Source organism: Hemitrygon akajei, unplaced genomic scaffold (genome assembly GCF_048418815.1).
Source record: "Hemitrygon akajei unplaced genomic scaffold, sHemAka1.3 Scf000160, whole genome shotgun sequence".
In the NCBI taxonomy this organism is placed as follows: domain Eukaryota; kingdom Metazoa; phylum Chordata; class Chondrichthyes; order Myliobatiformes; family Dasyatidae; genus Hemitrygon; species Hemitrygon akajei.
Genome location: NW_027332046.1, coordinates 622,092 through 630,732, shown reverse-complemented (window position 1 = coordinate 630,732; position 8,641 = coordinate 622,092). Strand labels below are relative to the sequence as shown.

At 45.3% G+C, this 8,641-nt stretch overlaps 1 pseudogene; it reads left to right on the top strand.

Annotated features, from left to right (window-relative positions):
• The first annotated feature begins 6,184 nt into the window (after positions 1–6,184).
• On the top strand, positions 6,185–7,994 carry LOC140724090 (lysozyme g-like; annotated as a pseudogene).
• The last annotated feature ends 647 nt before the right edge of the window (positions 7,995–8,641 follow it).

The following is an 8,641-nucleotide window of genomic DNA, read 5'->3' as shown; positions in this document are numbered from 1 at the left end:
TTAAATCTGTTATGTGACATGAGAGAATTGGCGACGAAGTGATGCAATCCATAAGTTCAGGGCCTTCTATTTGAAAAGGGAAAATCGGTCCTTGGAGGTCAGGGTTACTGCTGACTGGAAAACGGTAAGAGAATGTAACCTCTGAGGGAGAGAGGGAGAGAGAGAGAGAAAGAGAGAGAGAGAGGAGAGAGAGAAAGAGAGAGAGAGAGAGAGAGAGAGAGAGAGAGAGAGAGAGAGAGAGAGAGAGAGAGAGAGAGAGAGAGAGAGAGAGAGAGAGAGAGAGAGAGAGAGAGAGAGCGAGAGAGAGAGAGAGAGAGAGAGTACTGAACACCGGGATCGCAACTCTGTCAGGAGTAAGTGGATCATTGCCATTATATTGTGTCATGTCATATGATGTGGGCGATCATCGTCTAATCATTACTATATTGATATTGGCGTCCCCTCCCCCTTGCAGTAGTTTGCCGTATTCTCCTGTGCAGTGTTTTTACAATAGTGAACTCTGCCCTTATCAATACTCCTCCGAGTTTGTATGTCTGGCGGCAGTGGTCAGAGAAACACAACTTGTGATATGCAGCAGCTTCTCATACGAACTTTCACCAACTGCTCCCATCGTGGAGGGGGTGGGTTAGGTTAACCTTATGCTATTCGTTGTCCAAGTGTGACCCGCAGGCTAGCGTAGGGAAGGAGCAGATTTGGAAGAAATGTGTGTACTGTCTGTGTGGGTGGGGTTCAGGTTCAGGTGTTGTCGGAAGGACCTTTGTTCAGTCATCCACTCCTGTCACCGCTCACAGCCCTGGCGGTGAGGCAGGGGGATACAAGTGTTGAAGCAGCCGGGAGGGCACCGGACAACAATCTGTGAACCTGGAGCTCCTGAATAATTCGCAATAAACCAGCAATGCCAGACAAGAAGAGCAATGAGCCGTGCCCTGGCGCCTTGTCGTACCTCGCAGGATTGCTTTATTGTTGACACCTGTACCGAGGGACAGTGATAGTCTTGTCTTGAATACCGTGCACAACAATCACTACATTGCACAGGGCATTGCGGTAGGAAAAGGGAAAACAATAACAGAATGCAGAATAGAGTATAACTGCCACAGATAAAGTGCAGTACAGTTAAACAATAACGATGTTGTGATGAACCGCAAGGCAACTTTGAAAGATTCAAAGGTTTTTTTTTTATTATCAAAGCATACATCCATATGCAAATCTGATTTTTTAAACATTTCTTAGAGAAGCACGAGTCAAAGAAAGTACATGAAATTAATTCAAGGAAAAACATTGAAACAGGGCCCAAACCTCCTCCCTACCCAAAAGTAACAGCATCCTGATCACCTAATTCCCTGCACACCCCCAGAAAACCACCGCACGAAACGACGAAACGGAGCAGGAGCATTTGCTTCAAGTCCCGAACGAAAAAAAAAGACTTTTAGAATACTAATTGAGCATTAACCCCGAAATTTCTTCCCCTCAAACAACAAAACCGAAAAGGAACCGACGATCAAAACACAGAATATAAATATCATAAATATCCAGAGTCTCTAAACGCAGATTCATCCTCTGATATCATCCACATTCATCAAAAGACGGAGACAAGACACAATCAAAGAGGCGTACCCGCCGTCTTCAGAAACCCACAGTGTGATCGGTCACTTATAGATTCCTACTCTGACAGGCAACCGGCGCTGAACTCTCGCTCGCTTTTAGCATTTACCTCGATATCTCGAACTTCCTCGGCAGATTAATGGACTCGTTAAACGGCGAAACGGTGTCGAACAGCAATTCCCGCCACGCATCGAAATTTCTTCTCATTGTGGTCGTCTGATTATGCACTCTTGTCACACAATCTTCTCGGAGCTAGCAAAGCGCTGGAGCAGTCAAACCATCTCCAGGCTGTAAATGGCAGCCTTTAACTGTCCCAGGAACACGGTAAAGATGGACGATAAAACAAACATAAAATAACTTTAAAAATATGTATATGTTCGTGTCCTAGTAGAGAGATGTCGACTTAGAGAGCGTTTCTTTAGAACTTCTGTCTGTTTTGGAAGAAGCTGGTTGGGTTCTAATCCAGGATCACTCGCCTCGATGTCCAGTGCCGATGCCAGTACATCACCGGCCAGATAGACAATAAGCTGCAAGATCCACTAGATTGACGTCAAGTCCATTTACTCATATTAGGGATATTCTTATCACGTAAAACTATGATAGAACATATTCCTTGTCCTTATAACAGTGGGTAGAAACTGTCCTTGAGCCTGGCAGTGTGTGCTTTCATACTTTGGCATCTTCTGTCCGATTGGAAGGGAGAGAGGATGTCTGGGATGGGTAGGACCCTGGAGTGCACTGGCTATTTTACCAAGGCAGTGGAAGTGAAGACCGAGTCCACGGAGGGGAGGCTGGTTTCCGTGACGAATTGAGCTGCGTCCAGAACCTTCTGCAATTTCTCACGGTCACAGGAGGAGCGGTCTGCGGTACCAAGCCATGATGTGTCCAGTCAGGATGCTTTCTGTCAAGGTGGACGTGGCTGCAGAGGTGTGGACTGCCACATGTAACTGGCTGGATAGGGGGACGGAATCGCGATGTGGTCCAACAAGATGTCTCCATGAGCATTTGGTGAAACTGGGTGACTTCCGTCTGGCTTTGTGTCTTCAATAGGGAGAGGACCTCTCAGTCCCCGACGTGCGTCCAGCTTCTCGTGTTTGAAGGAGGAAGTGCTGTTGCCGTTCCTTTCTGTAGATAACGATACCCAGCTATCCGGGTGCAGAGAAAACAGCCTGCAACAGCTCTCCAACCAACTGCTTGTCGGGACATCACAGAACCAGCCTTTTCACCGGACAACTCTGGTCGGGTTGCATGTGGAGTATTGCATTTAGTTTCAGTCGTCTTATAGGAAGGGTGACGAGGATTTGGAAAGAGTATAGACGAGGTTATAAGGAGAAACTTCGGGAGGAGAACTAGAAGTTGCGCAAACTTGGATTGTTCTGGTCCGAGTGGCGGAAGCCAAGGTGAGAACTAAGAGGATCATTATTCTCATAAAAGTAAGTGTTGTTGCCGCTTTTTCAAGCTCTGGTTAGGTTCCATCTGGATTTTAAAATTAGTTTCGGTCGCTCCATTATAGAAAGGAGGACAAGGCTTTGGAAATGTTTGGAAGAGGTTTATAGGCAAGAGATCTATGAGGAAGATTTGCACGAACTCCTGTTATCCTTTCCAGAATGGCAGCCACCGACGGGAGATAGAGAGGCTGATAAGAGTCATAAACACAGTCGGCAACTGTAACCTTTCTCACAGCATTAAAGTACCAAATAACAGAGGACATGCAGTTGAGGTGAGAACGGAAAATGTTCAAAGAAGATGTGTGGCGAAATGTTTAAAATAAAACAGAGAGTTGCGAGTGTCTGGAAATCATTTCAAGCGTGGTGGTGAAGGCAGTGGTGTTTATGAGATTCTGCGATAGGCAAACAAATTCACAGAGAAGGGACGGGTATAGACAACACCGAGACAGGCTGATTAGTTTAATTAGGTATCACAGGCTTAACCATATCAGCCCAACATCACAGAGTAAATGTTCTCTTCCTGCCCCACACGGTCTAACCGAAGAAATAATCACTGATGAGGGAAATTTATTTTCCACTCCATCGTGAATATGATGTCGTTCATTCGGAGTCTGTGACCCATGGTAATAGAATCTCATTCAAGGGAAACATCCTCCCAGCAATCGGTCTGAATTACCTGAAAGAACCGATCAATTCTTCTCATAATTCCAAAGAAAACAGTTCCAGCTTATTCACTTTCCCCTTACATATACAGCCTACCATCTCTTGAAGCATTCAAGTCATTGTGAGGAAAAGTCCCTTCACTCTCTCCGTTGCAGGGATAACTTTCCTGAGGAACTGTAACTGGACCTGGAAACAGTATTCAATGAGCATTCCGGCAGAAGGATTCGTTCTATGAGGCATCACTGGCTTAATTTGGTCAGCCCACCGTCGCAGACAAAATGGCCTCCTTCTGTTCTGCACTTTTGTATGTTTTAACGGGAGATGGAATCACTAATTGAGGACATTTGTCTCCCACGCATTCCTAAGTATCTGTTCCTTCATGCTGGGACAATAACACACGGTAATAGAATTCTCATTCAGGAGAGACATCCTCCCTGTAATTAATCTGAACGGTCTGAAAGAATCCAGCATTTCCTCTCACAATTCCAGAGAATACAGACTCACTCTCCCCACACGCAGCAAGCGGGCCATCCCAGACCTAGACCTGTCAGTGTGAGCAATAGTCTCGCACCCTCTCTTTAATCGGTAGAACTATCCCAAGGAAATGTGACAAGACCTGGAACTAATAATCAAGGTTAATTCTCACCACATCTTGTAGGACACTTCCCAGTAAGACATCTTTATACATCTTCTCCAATGCTCCTGCATCACAGCAGAAGATACTGTTTTTTGCTTCCTAATTATTTGCGGTACCTGTATGTTAACTCTTAGTGACCTGTTGACAAGGACCGTGAGGACCCTCTGAACCATTCAATCTGTCCGCATATAAATATGGATTTTCTAGATTGTTCCACTAGGAATGGATGGCCTCAGATCCCCCATATTCTGTCCGTCTGCCACATCTTCATTCCTTCACTTCTGTCTGCATCCCCAAACCATGGCTGTGCCCTTCTCACCACTAACCCTGCCATTCAGATCTGTGCTACAGCGACATGGATATAATAAAGTTGGTCCTCACATTGAAAATTCCAATGTAGACTGTGAACAGCTGGGGTCTCAGACACAATCCTTGAGTCACCTAAATGTTTGAACGCCGTCCATTTATTTCCTCTACCTGACCTTGACCTGCTGACTAATTCTCACCCAGGCATATTATCAAGAACCCCATGTGCTTATCCAAACCTTTTTAAGTTCTTCCAATATCAAATTCATCAGTTCCCAATGTTGCATCTGTTTGTCCAATCTTGAGCCCACACTGACTCTGCCAGCCCCGTGGGTGAGGATCTGGAGACATGGCCTGTGTCCCTAACTGTTCAATACTCGTACAGAATTCAATGTAAGTATTGACCATCTCTGGTCGAGTGTAAACCGTTGTATTGGTAATCTGTGTTTCGGACTTGGGTTCAGTGTGGGACTGAGTCTGAATTTCTCTGTTGTCTGAAACTGTGGAACTGATGAGCTGTCGCTGTCTCTGTGATCTGTGTCAGTGAAACTGGGTCAGTGAGGGAGACGGCTGCCTAAATCGGCTGTTGCACAATATATCATTGTCAATCTGTCGGCCTGACTCTCTCTTTCTTTGACACATATATAACATTGCATGCGACGCTTGTCTTTCTTTCATTCACTTTTAGCTATCCTGTTATTGACCATCCTATCTAAATCTCCCAATTTAGAGACCGATTTTTAATATTCAATATTTAATATTTCCTTTGCAGATGGAAGCATTTCTTCGTAATTTTCGTTTGACCTCTAACAGGTTTGAGATGCTCTAAAACGCCTATTACATCAGCAACATCTAAAAATACTTGAGGAACTCCGCAGAGCTTTGTCAACACATTGTGTGTGGTGCCTTGGATTTCCAGAATCTGCTGGTGATCTCATGTTTTCTACATCAGCATCGTGGTCGTCAGACCACTGCCATCACGTGTGTGTGTGTGTGTGTGTGTGTGTGTGTGTGTGTGTGTGTGTGTGTGTGTGTGTGTGTGAGTGTGTGTGTGTGTGTGTGTGTGTGTGTGCGTGAGTGTGAGTGTGTGGGGAGGGGGGCAGGATGATGCTGAAAATAGAAAACCGCAGGGACAGAAGTTAGGGATCGGACGTGTCGTTGAACTGTGCTTACAAATGGATAATTAGTGATCAAAAGACTGAAATCTGTAAATGTGGCTATTTCGGGTCTTTGTCATTAGAGCTCCGACATTCTTTTCACTGGATGAGTCACCGCTGAGGTAATGCGTAGGAATTTATAAGTACTTATCTTCATTCGGTCCAATATTTACATCTTTTCTCCATTGGATAGGTGTTGAAATACCATGTTTGTTTAAGTGACTGAGGTCAGTCAGTCAGCGCAGTAACCGGATCTCTGGAGATCCGGTTACTGCGCTTTGTATAAATCAGCGCCGTTTTGAATACATTAGCTCAGAGTTTCTGACGTATCTGTGAATTCAGGAGCAACACAATTGGCAGATTATCACCGAATGGGTTATCCAGTCCTCTTGCGGATAGGAGAAGTTTACTATCCTTTTATTTCGGTCTCTGGAATTCCCGGTAATCCGCCATATCAGCTGCCGTTGGTGGGAATTGAAGTTGAATATCAATGTAGTGATGGTTTCTGTCGCTGGTTTCCATTGCCATATGTCCAGTCCAAGTGTTCGGCATTCTAGGAATGGAATCGCAGCCAGCGACTGTGGAATCTGAAACCTGGAAATAACACGAAACCGCTGTGAGAATTCAGCAAATCCGCCAACATCGGAGGACCTCAGTGGGACAAGCAGATTTCTTCCAGGGGTTTGTGCTCAATAATGTGATGTTCTGGTCTCTGTGCTTTTGGTCTCGAAGCAGTTACACTGCATTTGCAAATATTGTGTTTAAACTGAGATGATACAAATTGATTGTCTGCATTGGTATGTGAGCTGTTGTGTAAGGTACGAGTAAAGGTAACGATTCAGCAAATGTGAGGAGCATCATGTTGCACCATGAACCTTGAGGATTTTTAGTAATTGTGTGCGGTGTGACAGAAAGTGAAGCAGTTGTTGAACAACGCAATGACGTCGTTACCGATCAATTAACAAAACCGACGTGGTCATTCATAACTATCAATACTGTGAAATGTATTCTACTGTCCACATCTGACACCGCTACAGACACCTGACTGCGCTACCGACTCTGTTGCTGGACGTTGAATTCCTCTCCCCGGCTTCCCTGTGATGGATATTCAGTTGGAGGCTTCAGGTATATCTGTGTAACAACACACACAAAATGCTGGTGGAACGCAGCAGGCCAGGCAGCATCTTTAGGAAGAAGACGGCCCGAAACGTCGATTGTACTTCTTCCTATAGATGCTGCCTCGCCTGCTGCGTTCCACCAGCATTTTGTGTGTTTTCCTTGAATTTCCAGCATCTGCAGTTTTCCTCGTTTTTGAGTATATCTGTTTTGCTGTGTCCGACTACGCTGTGACTGCTGCCTCTGTCAAAGATCTGCTGTAAAGTCAGCGAGGTGGCAAATGTTGGGACAGGAAACAAACACGGGAAATGCTGGAAGCACAAAGCCCCAAACGGCATGTAGAGAAAGAGAAAGCAGCAGTATAGAAAACAGCTTGTGTAGTTGTGCTTGAGTGTGACTGGTAGATGTTGGGACTTTGGCTTGTGAGGCTTTACTCAAGAGGCAGAAGTACAGATGTAATTACCCCACGCATCTGTGTGAGCTTGTAAAGGTGTCATCATCCAACATTTTATCAGAACACCATTCTACCTTCTGTAGCTACCAGTAACAGAACTATTTCAAGACTTTGTAGGTACGGAGACATTACAAGGGTTGACAAAACAGGCGCTTCCCAGGTCACTGCAAACCAGGACGGCCTAGGGTCCAGTGCTGTTGCAGCTTCCCAAAAGATGATGGAGAATGATCTTCAGAGGGCAAATCGTTGCAAGTCTTCGATTTACCAAGTTGCCCATGCCCACCAAATCGATCCAGCCCCCATTGGTGCTATAGCATCCCTTGAATCTCGAGTAGGCAATGCCTTGGTAAATGGCTGCGGTGACCATGGGAATGCATTTGGTCCCATCCAGGTTGACAAACGCTGGCATTCACTTCGTGGATCTTATGACAGCAGAGAACATCTTATGCAAGGAACAGAGACATGTGGTAGGAATGTTTGGAGCCATTAAACAAAAGTTTCCAAACTGGACCAAAGAGCAGCAGCTTGAAGGTGCGCTTTCTGCTTACAACATGGGTCCGGATAATGTCCATGACTACCATAATGTGGGATGCTTATTCAATAGGCCATGACGACTCTGATAATGAGAAAGAGATAGTCGTGTCATGGGGGGGTCTCTGAAACAGATCAAAGAAAATACACGTTAACATCTTTCCCACATGTTTTATTTTATCTGGATGAGTGGTTCCGGGATTTGCTGCTTCTGTTGTGTCCTGTTCTGTCGCTGACAGAGAGTCGCATGGAAGTTGGTGATTGCCTAATGCAAGAATCCCGCCATCAGCGTCGAGTTTTATTCATTTCATTCATATCAGAGGCGGATGACGCCGGCAGAAAATGTTCCAAAAAGTACTGACTCTGCGGTTACCTGGTTTTATCTTCTGGCTGCCTTTTCACATTTTGGTCATCAGAAGGGAATCCGAATTCAAATCATTTGACTTTATTTTAATGTGTAAACTCAGCCAGATCTTGACTCTCTCTTCACCCTTCTACCGCTACATGCAGCAAAACAGTGGAAGTATTTCACGATCCCCGAAAACTGCTGCTTTGGGTTCTGTTCAGTATTTTCTCAATTTGCTATTTCCCCTCTCTCTTGCAGCGAACCTGGTGGCGATTGTGATCTTGTCCCGGGGAAAGAGCGGTCTCTCCAAATGAGTAACTCGCTACCTGGTGGGAATGGCAGCGGCCGATCTCCTGGTCGTTATATCGCAACAGCTGCTGA